The sequence below is a fragment of the Cyanistes caeruleus genome, chromosome 3 (assembly GCF_971803275.1).
Source record: "Cyanistes caeruleus chromosome 3, bCyaCae1.hap1.1, whole genome shotgun sequence".
Taxonomy (NCBI): Eukaryota; Metazoa; Chordata; class Aves; order Passeriformes; family Paridae; genus Cyanistes; species Cyanistes caeruleus.
Genome location: NC_141703.1, coordinates 111,108,067 through 111,128,070, shown reverse-complemented (window position 1 = coordinate 111,128,070; position 20,004 = coordinate 111,108,067). Strand labels below are relative to the sequence as shown.

General features: G+C 38.3%; 1 long non-coding RNA gene across 3 annotated transcripts in view; it reads right to left on the bottom strand.

The window, feature by feature from the left end:
* LOC111942041 (uncharacterized) overlaps positions 1-20,004 on the bottom strand; it is a 242,772-nt gene that overhangs the window by 167,466 nt on the left and 55,302 nt on the right. For all 3 annotated transcript variants that reach the window (XR_015285221.1, XR_015285222.1, XR_015285220.1), the window contains exon 3: positions 12,667-12,833. This is a non-coding gene — a long non-coding RNA (uncharacterized LOC111942041). The remainder of the gene's footprint in view (positions 1-12,666; positions 12,834-20,004) is intronic.

Below are 20,004 nucleotides of genomic sequence, written 5' to 3'. Positions count from 1 at the left end.
CTGAAATATTTTGCACATCCAAAGCATGATAAAGGCTACTGAGGTAACCCAAAGTCAGCGGGGAAAAGAAAGATGTCAGGTGAGAAACTGAGGCACTGCAGAGTATCCTGTAGCTGAGCCCATGCCTGGGCTGGAGCTCTTGTCCTCTCATGACCCCACATTGCACCCCAAGGTCAGGTTTATGGAAAATGAGCATCTCAAACTTTAAGATGAACATCTGTTAGCACTGCCAAATATTTTTCTGCACATAGTTCCTTCAGTGGCGCCATGCCAAGCAGAGAGGGATGCCCCAGGGAAATCCACAAAGCACTGCTCTTGGAATTGCCTCTCCACAGCCATTTCTGCCAGCCTGGGGAGGGCTATTCTTGAGTTTAACTCAGATTTCAATGTCTTAGTCTCTGCAGTATGACTGCTCCATCAATTTCCATTTATTATTTAATTTGGGATGTATTTGCAACAAAGAACTTCTACGATCTGAATAATATTTTGTAATATTATTCTGGTATGGAATAGTTTTTCTTGTAATCTGATTTTGTTCATTCCCACTTGTAAATTGAAAAAGAAAAGCTGTCAGGGTAGATCATAGTTGGCATGTCACTTTCCAAATATCATTTACATTTTTCTTTTTACATACATCTTTAATAGTCAATTTCCTTTTTTCTATACATATTTTAGTGTGAAAATGTTTGCCATCAATATTAAAATATGAATTATCTGCATAGCCGTGTACATAGCTTACAGAATTACCTCAAATCCCATCTATTGCTCTAATATTTAATAGCCAATATCCCTTTTTGCTATCATATTTTAATATTAAGTTGCTTCCTTAGCTATGCACAGAAAGAAATCTTTCTCAGAGCCTTCATGTATTTATATAATTATATATCCTCCTAAAGCAGAAATTAAAAGAAATCTTAGTAAGTTTTGGGACGTTTGAGTATTGATAAATCAAAACGCAAGCAGACAGCCTAAAACAAATAAATTTAGCTGCATTCCAAAATTAAGTATCTTGTAAGGTATTTTGGAAATTCCCTTTAATGCTAAAAAGGGCACACTTGGAAGTGGTGACCAAATACTTGTAAATTGCACATTTACAGCTTCTCAGCTTGGCACTGCAGCAGAAAGCCCTTACAAAAGATTGTGTGTTGATCCAAGCTGTTGGTTGTGATTCCATATTCTCACGGCTGAATTGGAGATGTCACAGAACTAAACACAGGTGAAAAAAATTCAGCTTTGTTATCATGACCAAGCTGTGAGTCATTCCCTTAAAGAATTAATAAATGATGTCTTTTTGCCCTTAGAATCCTACCAGGCCATACAACAAAGAGTGCAACAAATCAGGAGACAAAAACAATGAAATTATTCTAAATTATATTAAATTTTACATGCTAATGACACATCATTTGTGTCTTCTCCCATGAAGCCCAAAGTAAGACTCATCACCTGTGGCCTGGTTTGTAGACATGGGCTACTCCCAGCAATAACTGTTCATGTATTTAGACCCAGATCTAAAAGAAATTTAAAAGACAGAGCACTGTTCACTAGCTAACATTTTATGTTGTAAGCGCGGTGCAGGTGGGTTCTACTTAATCCACAGATAAAGCCAGGCACCTAAAATGGGAATTAGAGAGGTCACTACACTTGGCAGGTGGCTGCCTCAACCAATGCTTAAAGAGTCTCTGTATACAAATATTACACCTTAAATTACCAAGCCTTGAACACCCTCCATTTAAGACACCCAGGTTGCAGCTTGCCCTAAAGATGGACAATACATTCTTTAAAAAATAACTCAGTGAAATGATGCTGGTTGCATTTTCAGGCTGAGGTAGTGACAGTGCTGCTGCTTCTATCCTTGTTTGGTTTTGTTTGGCAGCTCACTGGTTATATCAGGCAGTTTTATCCCTTTCAATTCCCAAAGCAAACCCAGCCCACTGACTACAACTATTCCTGCATTCCACCCCTCAGATCAAAATTACGAATTTTTCTGGGATTCAGGCTTATGCTCACTCCAGTTCCTTGCACAATCTAGTGGATTTTTTAAAAATGTGTGGTGTCTCCAAGAAGAGAGACTAAGCATTTCAACTTAATACACAGGGCAGTTAATTGGCAAAGGCAGTTTTGGAGAGGTGGATTTCAATGTCTGGGCTAGAGGAAGGAAGAGCATCATGAGCTTTCCTCACCTGGGAAGAAACCCAAAACACCAGACTGCAAGAAAAAGCAAAACACAGCCGTGCTGCTTTTTCAGTCAGACAAGAATTGCACTCATTGCTATGTCTGCCCTTCCCTGGGGACCTCTGAGGAGAGGGAAAGATGCAAATGTTGAGCCTCTGTCAGTGCTCAGGTTCCCTGGGCTTACAACAAGCCCCAAAGCTTCATTAGACAGGGAGCCTAAAGTTCAAATGCTGAGGGACTCCTCACTCTGATGCCTGCAGAGCTGGGAAAGAGCTTGTGAGGATTTCACACCTGGAAAAACCTGCCTGCGTCTTCACTGCTTTGGAATTTTTGGAACACAGCAAGATAATACAGGACAAAGTCACTTGAGGTCATTGATTCCAACCTCAAAAATCCAAAATCACATGTAGCAGATGCCAAGACCAATAAACTCAGCAGGAATAATCACTGCTGTCTGCAGGATTAAACATTTTCCCCCAAATTTTGCAGAAAAGTTGACATCAGTGAAAGAGACCAAAACCCTCCATAGCAGTAAAACAGAGCCCTGGGAGAGAGCAGGATGAAACCAAAAGTACAAATGTTCATTGTGATAAAAGCCCTAAAACAATTGCTAAGTGATTCTCACTACATTTCATACTTTTGGGAAACTTCCACTGGTGAAATTTTCTCCAGGTCAGGTGCTTGCTTCAGGTAATTTCAGCTCAACCCACTTCAGGACATGGAAGGCACCTGGCCCCAGGTTTTTTCCATGCTGCTTCATCCACTTATATTTAGCAGGCACAGGATTCTGTCCAAGCAAAGAAAAAAGGGTCAAGGGTTTAAGGAACCCATGCTTATGAAGTCACGCTTCAGTAGTTCTGCTGTGCACAAAGACACTTGTTAAGCATCAGTCTTGATAGAGATTTTAAGGGGAAGCTTTCAAATCCCACAAAAGGAGACTAGCAATCTTAATTTTGTTCAAATGTTTTTGAAAGGCCTGATTATCCACGAGCCAATCTGAGTATCAATACATAATTTAAAGAGCCAAAGTAAGACAACACAGAAAACATATTACAAAGTACATTACAAAGACTGAAGAAGTTGCAAATAGAAACGTAAGACGAGGAGAGGAGGATGACACTGACCAAAAAACCAGAAAATGTTAGGGAAGATATATATTCTTCATCTTTTTTGCCTTTTCAGTGTTCAAACACATGGCTGAAAATGACTTACTAGGTTGGAAAAGCTCCAGCTTCTCTGGTGGCCTGGCACTCCAAACAGCAGGTGGTTTATGGTCCATTGAGCAGAATGAGGGGCAATGCCCTCCTCCATTTCCCTCTATTCAGACTCTGCTTCCTGATTATGTGCACGTTCGGTCTTGGAGTAAAATTCCACACGCTCCATAAATCTTGAATTAGCTGTTGTACTGGAGGGGCTTTTTTTATTACTGTTAGAAAGCTCCCAACAAAGCTGTCAACAATAGCAGGCCACCAAAATATTTCTTGTTATAAAAAAGGCAGGAGAAATCTAGAGGCATGACTGTCTGGTAATAATTTTGAGCTGTGGCTGTAAATTGCTCCATTCATTACACTGAGTTGAAAATTGCACCGACTAGATGAGACCTGGAGAAGACTCCCATAGAACTTGCAGAGAAAAATGGCCCGTGGGAGTCTCATCAGCGACTACCCAGCAACTTCCAGTTCGGGGTGGGGGGTGGGAGTTGTGTTTGCATAGATATAAAGGGGAAAAAAACCAAAAAAAAGGTATAAACTCAGGTATCTATGTGCATATTTTATAATCTCAAACTGCTGGGCTTTCACAAGAATCTTATTATAGCATAGATGGCTCTGCTGGCTGCATTCAGATGTCAGATTCACAGCTAACATCCTAAATTAATTCAACACAATTCATGCCCTGTCATTTTGTATTTATTAATTATCCCAGAACAGTAAGAAAGAGTCTACTGAAATGTGGGAGAGCAGTAATTTGTTCTATGAAATATGAATGGTTATTTCCTATTAAATTTGCTTGTAAGCTTTTCCAATGAACTGCACACATACACACACAGGTCCTCTTGATGCCCAGCTGAGGACTGACAAAAACAGGGCGAAAGATTCTGCAGCATCAAACACAGGAAAGAAACCCAGACCCCATGGAGCAGCAGAAACCAAAGCATTTAATCCACAAAGAGTGCAATAAAGTCAAAGACGGTGTCATGTTTATGCAGAAACAGAAAAGACTGTTTCAAATTGGAAAAAATCCAAAAAAGACAGTTAACCTCATCTGATAGATTCAAGCAAAGGCAGGGAAAATTACATTCCCTATTGGCTTTTGGGTGATTTACCAGCAGTACCTTCAAAAGCTGTACATTGTGTTATTAAAAAATAAAATCTTCATGGTTCATGTGCACTGTGCAAGGGTTCTGCTATAAAATATAGCCTGCTACCCAAAAGGGAACGTCACTGGGAAAGCAGGGAAGAGCCAGTGCTACAATTTTTATTTTAACTGGCTGTGAACAAGCACTGAAGAGTCATGGGGAAGCATCAAGGACCCCAACAGAAGTCAGGGTTTAGTAAATAGCTGCCAAATTCACAGCCAGCAAACCCCAAGGAAACAAAGAGCACAAAGCTGCTCTGACCAGCAACCAGAACCAGCGAGAAATATCAGTGGTGGAGAGCAAGATGTGATCAGAGGTGAGCAAGACGTGATCAGAGGTGAGCAAGACGTGATCAGAGGTGAGCAAGACGTGATCAGAGGTGAGCAAGACGTGATCACAGGTGCCAAATGGAAAACAATGAACCTGGCAGCTCTACCTAGGACACCCCAGTGTCCAATGCTGAAAGCAGCACAGGAAGATACGAGGATCGGTCTGAGAAGCTCTTGTCACCAGAAGCTGTTCAGCAGAGAAAAGGGAAGTGCAGAAAATTGGGATTCTGGACTTGAAAGAAAATGCCAGAGGATGAGGGGCTGCAGAACATTGCATCTTCGTTCATTTTTCAAACATCCATGACACCCAGATTCTGGGGAGTTTGCATGTAAAACTTCCCTTTATATAATGTTTAAAGCAATGCAAGGAGTTAAATAATTTATAAATTTTAAGTAACAAAACATAAAAAGTAGGACAACGCTCTCCTTTGGTAGTCTTTCTCTTGGCTTTATTTTTTTCCCAATGGCACAGCTCACAAAAGGTGGAACACAGAGAAATTTATTTTCTGCTGAAATTCCCTTTTCCCCACATTCTGACTACAGAAAAAAAAAAAGATTTAAACTCAAATGTAAACAAGATTATTTACCAGTAAAGTTCCATTACCCATCAGCACCTACTGAATGTTAATCAGCCTAGGAAGCATCCCAGGGATTGCTTAAAAAGAGAAATCAAGACTTGAAACATTTGTAAGAATTTCCTGTGCATGCCATAAATACAAAAATATGAGGAACAATAGTCAGGCACAAAAGATGACAGTCTGTCCCCTCATATTCCAGTAGTGAAAAGTCATGAGGATCAGTGACTGCCACAAGCCTGTGGCCAGCTGAGTCCCTGCCCTAAAAGGCTTTGCATACGAAAGGGCAAGACAAAGTGCAGCTGCTGAAATGGAGATGATTTTTAACTTCACAGGTGATCAGCTGAGACTGAGCTGTAACATTTCAGACTACAAGGGTTCACTGAGATTTCATTATCCACTCTGCTGAATAGTGTCTTAGAAATCCAGTATGTTTTCCACACTGCATTTTACAAATTATTATGACCCTCGCAAAGGGCGATGATCCTCTCAGTTTTACTTGGAAGATACCTGCAAGTCTTGAAAGTAGGTTTAAGGCACACCATGATACCTCTAATTAATTAACAAATTTCTTTTAGTCACCTCAAAGCATGGCAACCTGAATACAGGAAACTATTAAAAATCCAGGCCCCTAGGAAGGGGAAGACTTTGTCTTTTATACGTGATTTATAATTAAGTTACTTGCCTTGGTTCACTAAGTCTGAATCCCCATTAAAAAAAAAAAAAAAAATAAAAAAACTAATCTGGAACTCTTTAAACCATTGCAGTTCAGAAGTTCCCTTCATGCAATCCAAGGCTTCAATGTGGTTGGTCTGTGCCACCACAGAAATCCGACCTTGCCATTTGCTTACCAATGCTGGAAAGATCTTCAGGCAAATTTTCCCAGGTTTATAAAGTAGAAAATGTTTCATGAGATGGTTTACTCATGTAAGAAATTCAGTGCAAAGCTCTACCAAAAACATTAAAATATTCAAATATACAGGATTATCATATTGGCTTTGTCCTTTTTAAAAACAAAGTTGTCTTAAGGTGGCTGCTGTACATATATAAAAACCTTAAGCATTTGAGTTTTGACTCCATTTTAGAGAGAATGAGCTCTCTAAAATCAAGATCAGCTCTCAAGATGAGAATCTCAGTGCTCCACTGAGATTGGATTGAGCAATAGATTTTAAAAGAACAACATTTGGGACTCAGTTTACTGCAGCCCAACTATCTCCAGCCATGCACTATTCACAGGCAAGTTCTGGCACTGCCTTCATTCCATTTCCTGAATTATAGCAAATTATACATTATGTAACTAACATTTCTCATCACATGAATATAAGCTCCTCATTAATGCTTCTGTATTTATTTTTTCCTTTTTTTAAACACTTCATATGCTTGCACAGAACTATAAATTAGGATCAGGAGAGCCTGCCAACAGTTCAGTACTGAAGGGGAAATACGGAGGTGGGCTGCTTGCACCGGAAATCATCTGTGTGAATTCAAAGGAACAGGCACAAATCCACAGGTCTATTCCTGTGCTCAGCACAGGTACCATCACTGTGGCAGCAGAGAGGGAAAACTCTGTAGAAAGAGTCACTTGAACCACTCTTCTCCAATTTGAGGTAAAGCAGAACTGCAAACACAATTAAAACCATGTAAGCAGTAACGTTCATTTGTCCAAAAATCTGGAATTTTCTTAGAACAGGAAAGAAGCCATAGGATCTGTAGTCACATCATCTTATTCCACAAACAAAGCTTTTTTTGGGGGGAGTGACACATTCCTATTGTACATGCTGCTACTTTGCAAGTCTGGAATATTAAAAAAGGCAAAAATAATTTATTTTTTTATTATTATTCTTTGCTACGCTTTTCATATTAAACGAATTAAAATAAAAGACCCCTAACAAATGGAGTTTCCTTCCTCTGGAAATCACTGCTTCAAATTGAATCATTAAAAAGACTTTAACAGAAACCATTATCAGCCTCACTGTGGCAGAAATGTGCTTACCACTGGTTTTAGTTATGCAGATAAATGATGGGCACTGGCTCTGGAATTGAAAAGCCCATGACAAAATGGCCTTGGCTATAGCAATATAAAGGGTGGTTATAAAACTGTTGGGATAACCATTGTTCCATCTAAATAAATGTGATGGATTGCTGCATTCCCCATGACAGTGTGGAAACAAGGAGGGTACACAGCACGAGGCAGCTGCTGCATCCTCAAACTCTTCAAGGTGTCAGCAAGTCCCTCTAACCCATCTTTGACATGGAACTGTTCAGTTTTGGAAACACATACATTGTAATTAGCCACACCAGAACTTTCACAGTTAAATAGTCCCCTTTCCCCTTTATCAGGCAATGCAGATTCATTTGAATGGAAAGGATGCATTAGTTGTTTAGCATGGTTTAGTTCATTGACATTTCAACAAGAAACTAAATCCCAAAGGGCTTCTATGCATTTACTCATAAACATGCAACATAGAGGGGGTTTCGACCCAGTGGCACCAGCTCAAAGGTCAGTCATGTGCCATATCCTCTACAAAACTACTCCTGCAAATGCTACCCCTACCACACCTTAAGAGTGTATTTTTCCCCAAACGCTTGTTTTTCATGAAAAAACTCTATGAATTGGCACATACAAGAGCCCCTACTGGCTAAGCCTGATGTTTTTGACATCCTTAACTGGAAATACATCATTTCTTCTGCCAGGGAAACCTCCCCATATGCCTGGGGGAAATTTGCATATGGAAATAAGTGTTCTCTTTTTATTGAGCTCCTTGTTCTTAGACACATGAATTCAAATTATTAACAAGTCTGAGACACTAATAATGAAGTGACTCGAGATAAGAAAATACAACGCTGGAAAATCATCTCCTGCAGGAATTTGAGGTTTTAAACTAATATTGCTATTCATCTGGGCAATGGAGACAGCACCAACCACATTTTAATCATTGCTCACCAGCCTCCTTGTTCTCCATTACAATTACTTATTAAGATAATATGAAATGGTGGGGAGCTTAGTTATATTTGAGAAGGAAACTGCCTAAAAATACCTAGAAGCAAAGTAACAACTGCCTGCACAATTTTCCTCTGTATTATTCAATTTTCCGTTGTGCCAAAAGCAGGACACAATATTTTTCCTTCTGTAAACCTTACAGAATAAAATGTTGATATCTCTGAAGATCCACTGGCATTTCTTTTAATATTTTGGAATTCTACTGTAAAATAACAGGGCAGATTTATTTCAGAACTAGGGAATATTTTAGAACTTCCTTCTTTGATATGATATTACTCCTCTCCTTTTTTTTCCCTTCTGTGCTGGATCCACTGCAGAGCATCCCTTGGATCCAGGACAGGCATCCCTGTAAACACTCTGTGCCCAGCCCTGGCTCATGACAGAGACCTGAACACACTCCAGAATATTCCCTGTTACCTCCACTCTTCTCTCTCTCTCTTTTAAAATAGGAGGGGAAAAAAAACAACCAAACAACCCTAAACAAAAACCCCAAACACACACAAATAAACACCAAGAAAACATATCTGATAAACAGAAAGGATACAAATAAATAGTCAGAAAAAAAAAAAAATGTTTCACAGACAGAGTCCTGTGAAGAAGCTTCAAATACAAGTCAGGAGTAGAGAAGTCAATTGACTGAAAATTCTTAATTATGATATTTATCCCCTTTGAGTAACAACATACTAATTCTTCTAGGTAAGAAAGGCAGATGGAGGCACTCTCCCAGCTCAAGTTTTCTGCAGCTGTAACTCTGCATTCCAATTAGATCAATGGAGACTCTTAATCAAGATACAGAGAATTTTAATTACATACAGAAAACTCTAAAGAACGCGACTGTTTAATCTATTATGTGGTGCTTTAAGAACATGAACATGTGAGTTGATTTATCAGGTGCCAGGATATGAACTCAATGAGCCAAAGCAGTCTCATACCACATCAGGCTATATGCTGCTTGTCTTACACAAATACTTTCAGCTATTTTAAATCAAATGCACACAGAGCACACTCTTCTGGAAGCAATATGCCAATTTGAAGTTCAAAACTGCAGCATTCCCTGAGTACTGGACCTAAAGTATCACAGCTGACACCCAGAAAGGTATTTTTACCAAGTGCTAGCTTGCACACACCTGTATTGGGTTAACAGCATTTCAATCCTGAATATATATGTCACCCCCAAAGCAAAAATTTACTTCTAAAATCTGAATTTTAGAAGTAAATCTCAATTTCTTGTAAAAGTACGAATGGTCCAATTGCAGAGGAAAAACCTCTGTGCAGGTCTCAGGTTTGTAACATGCTAGCAGGACCCTGAAATTCACACTAGCAGGGTGAGCATTAGCAGCAAAAATCAATCTACAATTTCACCTTAATATTGCTTTGCAGATGTGACAACTGACTGTAACAGGAAAACAGTAAAACAAATGCTGGATATTTCCAACAAAGAACCCAATCCTTGATTCCCAGCAGCCCTGCAGTGACTATGAGCTGATTGATGAACATAAAATTGTAAAACACAAAAAGCCAACTTATTCTCAGAATTGAAAACAACAACAAAAATATTACTGGAATGAGCAAAGAAGCGGAACTGAGAAAAATACATATATCCCCTTGCTACCTGTGACCAGCCAATTAATAATTAAATCAGAAAGCCAAGACACCATTGTGAAAATTTACAGTAGCCCTACTTAAAGACCAGATTTGCAGAACAAATTCCAAGTCCAAATAAGTCCCCACGTTTTTTAAACTTGGTGACTCCCTGGAAAATTACTTCTCAATTACTTTCACTGGAGCCATTAATTGCAAACCTGTGACATCCGTCATTATCATTTTGCAATAGGTTGCAGAGACAAAGTGTTGTTTGTACTTTGTGTAATGTTAACAGTTGGTGCTCGTTGGCACAAAGCAACAGAAAAAAATAAATTGGGAGGTAATTTTTCCAAGCTGAAGACAGAACTGTGTTATGAACAGCAATATCTACACAGATATCAATCTCTTGCCTTCTCAGGAGAGGTTATTTTTATTTTAGAGCACCTGGTCCTTGATGTCAATCTGTTGAACAGTTACAAATGCAAGAATATCATTTTATCTCAGGGGAAGAAGAAACCTGCTAACAGACTGGCAAATCAAACAAAAAAGGAGGCTAAATATTCACACAGATCAGTCCATAAGATGCTTTGAGAGGGCAAAATTTATAATAAAAAATAGCAACAACAACAAAGCTGTTGTTTTTTATTGAATGAGAGGAGAATATCACCATGGGCAATCCACAGTAGTGATAACAGGAAATCCAGGCAGTAAATTACTTATCTCAGATTTATGGGTTCCTAAAAGATTCTAGTAGAAAACACTGGTAGAAGACAGATACTATAACATAACAGAGCTGGAATAAAGTTAATAAGTGCTAACATCCCTTACTCAGTATTTAGCGCATATATATATATATTAACATATACATATATGTTTGCATATGTCCATTCTCTTAAAGAAATGCATCTGAATTTTTGGAGTGGGGAAAAAGAACACAAACAAACAAAACAACAAATTAAAGGATAATATCTCTTTCCTCTCTTAAACAGCACCAACATGAAGTTGGCAGTCACAATGTGCAGAGAAGAACCCAGCAGATTTATAACCCATTCAAGTCTGGCTTTTCAGACAAACACTGAAGTAAAATTGGTATTTATTAAAACAAATTGACTAGAAATACATTAACAAATGCTATCCTTAAGAAGAAATATCTGCAATTAATGTAATAGAACACGGGATGTTTGCTAATTTACAGCCAGCAAAGACATTTGATATCCACAACATACGGCAGCAATTTCTTGACAACATTTGAGCAGCAGTTTTTCATCAGGATCTCTGCATGGGAGGACTTGAGCATCATCATTTACATTCTGCACAACTCAGGGAAGTTGCCACCATACTTCCACAGCAGAAAAACTTCATCAGGAAGAAAGAAATGGGTGGTTAACACAAATATTTTTCCACTTCAACTCCATTTTGCCAAGACAAAGAATGGATTGCAAAAGCACAGCAGGCAGATGAGTACTGTGTACTGCTCTACAATTGTCAATATTGTAAAACATTTGGATTATCTTTTAAGAGTTTTTATATAAAATTGCCATTAGATTTTTTGTTTATGTTTGCTTTGCAAAAACCCCCAAATATTGCTTATAAATAAACCTTGGATTGCCTATCTTGCTTACACAGATGACTTAAAAATCTCATGCTTTAGATGCAACTAAAAAATCAAAATTAAAACCAGGCAGTCATTTAAGGAGAACTCAAACAGTTCTCAGTCTGCTCTCCTCTCACAAAAAGACCCCAGAGAGTTGATGAAAATACAATCATTGTATTTATTTACAGTATTTTATTTTATTGACAAGAAACTCCTCATGTCAGTTCAGTGAAATGCTTCATGGATGCCTCTTAATGTACCTGAAGGAAACACCAACATTTTCAAGTGTTCAGATTCTATTTTCACCCTGAAAAACCAGCCAAATATTTAAAACACTCAGCACACTTAAATGCACCAAAGCTCTTGAAATTCAGTGACAGGAACTATTCCCAAATAAACATGAGTCCTTTGGTTCTCTGGAATACTGAAAATTAGGAAGAATCAAAAACATCCTTACAAAAGAAAGGAAAAAATACTCTGTTTTTTTGATAAATGGGTATGACAGAACTGGATATTTCTGCTGTGCTCAATACTAAAGATATTCTTGGGTCTGGCTGCAATAGGAAGTCTTTGCCTTGTTGGGGTAGGTCTTCTTCATTTTCAAGTTTCCAGCATTAAGGATTTTTTTTAAATCTGGAATGTGGGAAATATTATATATATATATATATATATATGAAGAATAAAACATGTGATGCAGCCTGTCATATAAATCCAAATGCACTTTAACACTCAGTCCCACAAACTCAGAGGTGCTTGATGGCTACAAAGCCAGTGACTACAGCAAAAGACAAAGTGAAAACTTCACAAAAGTGCACTGGAACAAATGTAAGGATGCACACACACACACACACACACATTTTATTTCTTCAGCCATGTTTCTTTAATTCTATGATCAAATCCTTTATTCTTGGAGAATGCATTCAGTCCGCCACTTGAATGTCAGGTAGCGGAAAAAGTACAGGTAATTATAATTTTCATCATCACTCTTCAAGTGATTAACTATCACTTAATGAAAGTATTTCTGAAAATCTCTTCCAGACTCCCATTTCACTCACCACATGTGATCTGCTGGGCCCACTGAGGGTTCAAATTATCCCTCTCTTATACAGGCATCCTCTGGATTAACTCCACATTTTTAACTCAGTGACTAATTTCAGCTGAAACTGAGGCATCTCCTTGCAGAAACATTCAGGTGATTTGTCTTTATCCCAACTTCATTCACCTAAGGAAAAACAATGCTCTAAAATAAATTACTGAGAATGGGACAGAATGTACTTGAAGATCAATATAGAGAATGAACCCGTCTGTATTAGAGGAAAGCACCATCAGGTAACAGTGTTCTGAATTTTCTTGGGGTTCCCAGACACTGATAGGAGCTCCAGTCACTTCTGCTGTTAATTTTGCTAAGCCCCAGGACAAACCAGCCTGAAGCAGGAAGTTCAGGATGTTTTCCCCTGAATTCATTTTTACCACCTACCAATGGCTGCTCTGTGTAATTCTCCAAAGTCAAAAAAAGTCATCTATGACAACCACTACTCCAGAGATCACTTCATTTTGGTCTAGCTACCATTCTACCTTTCAGAAAAGAACCCTCAGTGTACCTATCCAAATAATATGAGCAACTGGAGCCCATTTTCCATTATGCACAGAATTCCCACATAGATGATTTCATATGGAAAACATAGTTAATGAAAAATCTCCAGTGCAAATTAAGTCAAATTAATACTTCAACAACCAACACTACCTCAACATGTTGCAATAGGACAACAACAACTTTTAAATTCAAAGCAATTCATTGCATTAACCTGATAATTTCTTGTGCAGGGATGGAAAAATACACCAGTGTTTTCTGCTGGCCCCTAAGCAGTATTTCACAATGAAATTAAATTATATATTGGCATAGTTTGGCAGATTGATTATTTCAACTGATTCTGTCCCTGGAATGCTGACATTTAATCTAACTTATAAAAATATATTCACAGTTAGAAAATGTTAATTTATAAAACCTGACTTAACATGCTTTCAAAGAAGCAGCATGAAGAAACAAAGGTGAGGTTACCACGTCTATGTCTCTAAAGTCATGAAAATAATCCAAAAAGATCCAATTTCTCTAGGCAGGAGACAACTTTGGGGTTTTTTGCCTGGTTTCTTTCTCAGCTACCAGGCAAGCAGGCATCCATCCTTGAGACCCCTGCACAGCACATCCCTCTAAGTGCAGCTCCAGTTCTAGAACTCCACTGCTGCTGTGAGCCAGCATCATCCTGCAGGGCAAGGCTTCCTCAGGAAGGCTCACTGGGTCAGGATCTTTGGGATCAGACTCATGACAGCAGCAGTGTGAGGACACTGCCCCAACACACACCACCCCAGCTGTGAGACACCTTCAGCACAAGGGAAAATGGGCTTGTCTTAGGAAACCTCTATATTGTTCAATATTAGCTTTAATAATATAATGAAAGGAATTTAATCTGATTCTCTGCAAGTACAGAACCACATTTCCAAAAATTAAATGCAAGATTTAAAACAATCCAACTCTAACAAACCAAGAAGCCCTCAAACGAACAAAAATCCCTCAAAGAAACAAACAAGAAATAAAACCAACAGCATCAAAACCACAGAATCCAAACTTCTGCTTTGTATTTTCCACAAACAAGGCAGAAACACCATAATGAATTTTGCTCTTAACGTACAAATTCTAAACTTTATTTATTTATGCATTAAAGTCTCATCTCCTGACCTTTTAGGACACTGTATACCTCCCAGCAAATGTTACAGTGGATATTTTAGTTACCTATAGAAATACTGAATCACATTTAAATCTTCGTGAGCTCTTGGCCAGGCTGATACCTTGTTGTAATGAATTTCACACATTATGTGCTGCACAAAGACATATCTGCAAAGTGTTTTGTTGGAAATTAATTTCAAGTGAACACTTCATACACTTTTTCCCCGATAATTAATGATAGCTACTCTTATTAGATATCTTCTTTCTCTTTGTGCTTAATTAAAACACCTCTGTTCTTGATGATTTCTCTATTATTTTCATATTCAGTCTCAATATTATCTGCAGTAAATAAATTAGAACTTTCAGATGTGTTAAGCACCTTCTTAGATAAAGAACTGCCTTATAATTCTGTTTAATAGTGAAGAGTAAAGTTTCATGTGAGCAACTTTAAAAAAAAAAGCATAAAGGGAAAAAAATTCTTTTCTTTAAAGGAAATTAAACAAAATGACCTCCACTTATTATCAAATAACATCAGTAAGCAGATAAGTTTGGAATTGTGGTGTTGAAAATTCTCAGGCTCTGTCTGATGTCACCTAAAAGTATGAAACCTCCTTCTGAACATACTTTTCTGAAAACTGTTCTAAATAAAAGTGGGGTATTTTTAATTCACTGACCCAAAGTCACAAAGCCTTCCAAGTATTCCTGTACAGACTGCACCACTGTATCCCTGTAAAAGCAAAAGGCATCAACCTTAGTTTGCTAAACAAATTATTTTGTTCCTCTCTGAACCCTCAGCAGCCTGACCTCAGGGCTGCACTTCTGGGGGGAGATGCAAATTTTTCAACACTAAAAAACTAATTTGAGCTTTTTATCCTTTTTCTTCTTCATGATTAATAATCCTCTGGTACAAGAAGATTCAGTGCAACCCTTAGCTGGCCCTACCACTGATTATGCTGAAACTCAGTTTAAAAAATTTAAAGCATTTTATAACAATTTTCAAAGAGCTGTAAAACAATCTGGTCTCTACCAGAGCCTCAGGGTGACTCAGGAAATAATAGTCAGTGATACTGTAAATATCATGGGTGCTTAAGAGAGGTGTCTGTACTGGTTTTTCCTGCTGCTATCCAAGTATCTGACTAAGCAGAGTGTATGGCACTAATGAAATGCCGTGTTCAGCTAGAGAAGTGAAAACTCAGTTGGGCATTTTTGGAACCGGTAGCACAGAGTGAAAGACAGCTGATGTTATGATTTTCTTGTTCTTCACACTAACTGCACTAAAATACCCAAGTAAATTAAGAGTGTTTTTCTTTCTAGTAGAGATAAAGAATAAAATTCAGGGCCTTTGTCATCATGACAGCTGCAACTAAAACCTTTTAAAAAGCTGAATCAGAACCTTTGTCCCACAATCACAATGAAACTTTGCACACTAAAAAGAGAGCTGTTTTTTAAAGACAGATTTTCCTCTTTCAGGGTAAGCTCATGACTGCAACAAAACCCAGTGAGACCTGAAAGCATCAGCATTTTGTTTCCAGCAGCATAAACCACCCTCACCTCACCTCTGCATCCACAGAGCATCAACGCACTAAAATCATGCAAAATCACACAAACTTTCTCCCCATCCTCTTCTGGGCCAAAGAGGGGGTGGTATCCAAAGTCCAATGGTAATGACCCATGTCACATCACCTACTGCACCCCTGAATGCTGCCTGCTCCTGGGATTTAACTCCATGTCTGGCAGGAAAGCAGCAGCTGCAGCAGGAAAGCTTCACTTCCACAGGAAAGGCGCCAAGGGCAGCTCCTCCAGAGCCTCCAGGCACAAGGAAGATCTCTCAAGTTATTTCTGAATGAATTCTCTGCAGGAATTCTGAGCACAGAAAGTTCTCAAAATCTTGTGTATGCAGCTCAAACTTAGACATGAGCACAGGGTTCGACCCAAGGCCTTGGAAAAGAGTTTCAGATTTAAAACCATGAGTAAGAATGTAAGTTTGTAGTTTAGGTATTAAAATTAAGCTAGGTAGTGGAAAGTTTTAAGGTTTTAAAGTTAAGATATAGAAGTATCTATATCTTATACAAAGGTAATAAGGAGTTTAAGGTATAGCAAATAGTTTTGTGTGTCATTTTATGATTGGCTAAGAAAGTCTGCACTGCGGCAGAGATGTATGAAAAAATAATGTATGTACAGAGATGTATTATAAAAAATAATTAACTACTGGTGTGGAAGTAGAAACATTCTTTTGTGGCATTAGTTTGTTGGTCAGTTAACCTTTAAAAGACCTTGTGACCTGTAGTCTTGTGACCACTGACCACGAACATCTGGTGAAGATGGTGAAGGTGCTGTCACAACTTCATGAGGTTGCACAAGAATAAATCATGTTTTAAGATATCTCCCAATGGTCCCTTCTCTCTAAAAATCCCAATAATTCTCTGCTTAGGACCTGGATTTGGAGCCCCATGGGCTTGATTCTGCTTGCACTTCAACCCATGAAGCTTCTGCCACTGTCTGGGGGCAGAGTAAATGGCAAAGTAAATGAAACTTTTCCAAGCTAACACAGAGTCTACATAAAAATGTCAGCTGATTGCATTTCATTTCACATATAATCTGCTGATTACTTCAAGGGTTTTAATGTGATTTGCTGTGATAACAGATTTTTCATAACACCTGAGTAGTATTGAGAGCACCTAAATACCAGGTTTACATAAAAAATTAAGATTAGCCCATTTATCCACCCCAGTGTCCATGGTGAAATTGTGTGCTGCTACTCAGCTCTCAAAGTCCATAGCTACAGGGTGGTGTAGCTATCTTGACTTTAATTGCTATCAGACTTTTTACTTTGATTACTTATCTCAAACTTACCCAAACCCAAGGTTATTCAGTTCCACTTTAAATTAAGTGATTGAGATAAAGAATTAATTGCAATATAATTAGATACTTATAGTCAGTTAAATACTAATTGAAGGCCTTGCTTGAAACTAAATGCTACTGATTTTTTATAATGAAAAGGCAAACAAAAGTTTAATTAAAAAAATGTATCAGGCTTGTAATTTTTTTCTAAGCAGCTACTTTGTACATTTCTCTGTGATATTCTTTCTAAAAAGAACCTTTTTTAGTATTTTCTCACAGAAAATATCTACTCATTGAGCACTGCTGATTTAAATAACAGGTATCTTCAAGCTACAAAAATTGCCTCTAAGGAAAGTACTTGCCCTGAAGAACTTTATGAAAATTACACAGTATTATGATAATGAACTGAAAGAAGAAAAAAGTGCAGTCAAGGTCTTCCAAGATATAACTATACACTCTGTAATTTTCTCAGTGGTGCCTAACTGCTTCACTTTCTTAACCAAGCAAATGCAAAGAAGCACATGAATGACTTTAAACTGAAGGAAGGTAGCTTTGGGTTAGCTATTACAAAGAAATTGTTCCCTGGGAGGGTGGGCAGGCCCTGGCACAGGGTGCCCAGGGAAGCTGTGGCTGCCCCTGGATCCCTAGAAATGTCCAAGGCCAGGCTGGATGGAGCTCTGAGGAATCCGGGACAGTGGAAGGTGTCCCTGCCCATGGCAGGAGTGACACTGGATGGGCTTTTAAGGTCCCTTCCCACCAAGGCCATTTTATAATTCTGTGAAAGAAAGGAAAAATATATTTACTGTACTAAAGAGTGACGATTATTTCCCTTGGAATCTCTCATGAAGTTACTCAAAATAATGAACTTATGGACCAAGTGTACACAACTGCCAGCATTTGTCTTTTTCATGAGTTTAGTAATAATATAAACCATGCCATTCTGTTTGGCTTTTATGCCTGTGTAACAATAAATCATAAAGTTATTAATCATAGTACATAAAAGTCTTTTGTGTCAACGGTACTCTTCACAAATAGGCATCAATGTATTTTTAAAAATACCTACAATGATATTGTTACCATTTATTTTTCACAGTGAAAATGAGAATTGAAACAAATGTTATTCAACAGACTAAGGACACGTTTATTGAGAATGAAATGATTCTGAGAATTAATCTAGCATATTATTCACTAATTTTCTTAATCACATTTGAGTGAAAGGACACTCTAGATTTATTGGTTTATTGTGGTCCACAACCCAACAACATATTTACACTCATAAGTCCTTGTTATTTCTCTTGTCTATTTTGGAATTGAAAGCACTTATTCACATTAAGTTTGCAGAATACAGATTGGTGCCAGAGCAGATCTCATCTGGGTCACAGTAATAAAGTCCACAGCTCTGCTCCAGTTAATTGCCTGCTGCATCTGGTATTTCTGATCTAAATCAAAAACAATTCCAGGACCAAGGTGCCTGACAACCAGTGTGATCCATTTCAGGAGTCTCAGCCTTTGATTTTGTGCAGTTATCGAGGCGATACTTACTCCACCAGAAGGCACCTAGATTTGGGGTTTGGATTTCAGCTTCTTTCTGACCTGATACAAATCCATAAGCTTTTAACGAAAAAGGGAGTGCACATCCATCAAATGGAGTGAGAATCTGGCTGAATCAGGCACCCAGCTGTGTGCCTGTCCCTGCCAGCAACGTGCAGTGGGGTGTCAGGATTCCCAAAAATCACAGCTTAATCATCACATGGGGAAAGGACAGGAAATCTACACTGTGCTGGCACCAGGGGCCTCCTCCTATCAATGCAACATTCAATCTGCTCATGCCAAAGATGAGGATGATCAAACTTCAAAGCAAACAAAGAGGATTTTTTCAGGAAGCACTGAAAATTCAGTACCAACTCCCAGGTCAGAAAAAACTCCAAATTATCTTAGGCTATCCAGGTGGGTGAGGAAGTGCACAAGAATGTGATAGAGAACTTCAGAGGCTAGAAAGTTTTTATCAAAAATACCTCTCCACCTCTTTACAGATAACTTTCAGCACCAGACTGCAATTAAATTCTAAAGCCTTATTCTATTTCCCCACTCATAAAAGATGTAGGCATACCATTTGTCTCAAAAAAAAAAAATTATTCTTGTTCCACATCAGCAGTCTTCAAGTATTAAAAAAAATATTAAAAATTCTAACTGCAAGGTAGTGAATTTTTTCTCAGATATGTCCAATATCAAATTAATAACAATTCTATTTGCATATTTTTATAGCACCTCTCCAACCATAGAAAGACAAGAGACAAAGCATAATGGAGCAAACATAATGCAAAATTCTTCACAGCACATTACTTACAAGCTTTTAAAAGCAAAGAACAATGTAATTGGCTTTTGCCCTCTTCCCTCCCACAAAGCACTCCAGAAATAACCAAAACCAGAGACACCTGAAAATTGCATAAATCCAAATGAAGTGAGAAAAAAAAACAAACACCACAGAACACGCATTAAAAATCTTCCTGTCCTTATAATCCTGGAACTGCAGTTGTTGGGTGGTGCCATTTAAAAATCAGTGGCAAGCAAGGCACTGGCAAAGACCACTGTGCAGACACTTCCATGCTCCTGACAAATGAACAGTTACCCACAGGAGAATTTTGTTCCAGATCACTACATCTGCACACACACAGAAGTCCAAGCTGGCTGAATAACAACATCAGGAAGTCTCAGGGTCAGTCTCTGATTTTTACTCAGCCCTTGTTCAATCAAGCTTTCAACAGCCTCTCAAAAACAAAGCTCAGGTCTTTAGGATCTGGTTCTGCCTGGTGCCTGAATTTAAATCCTG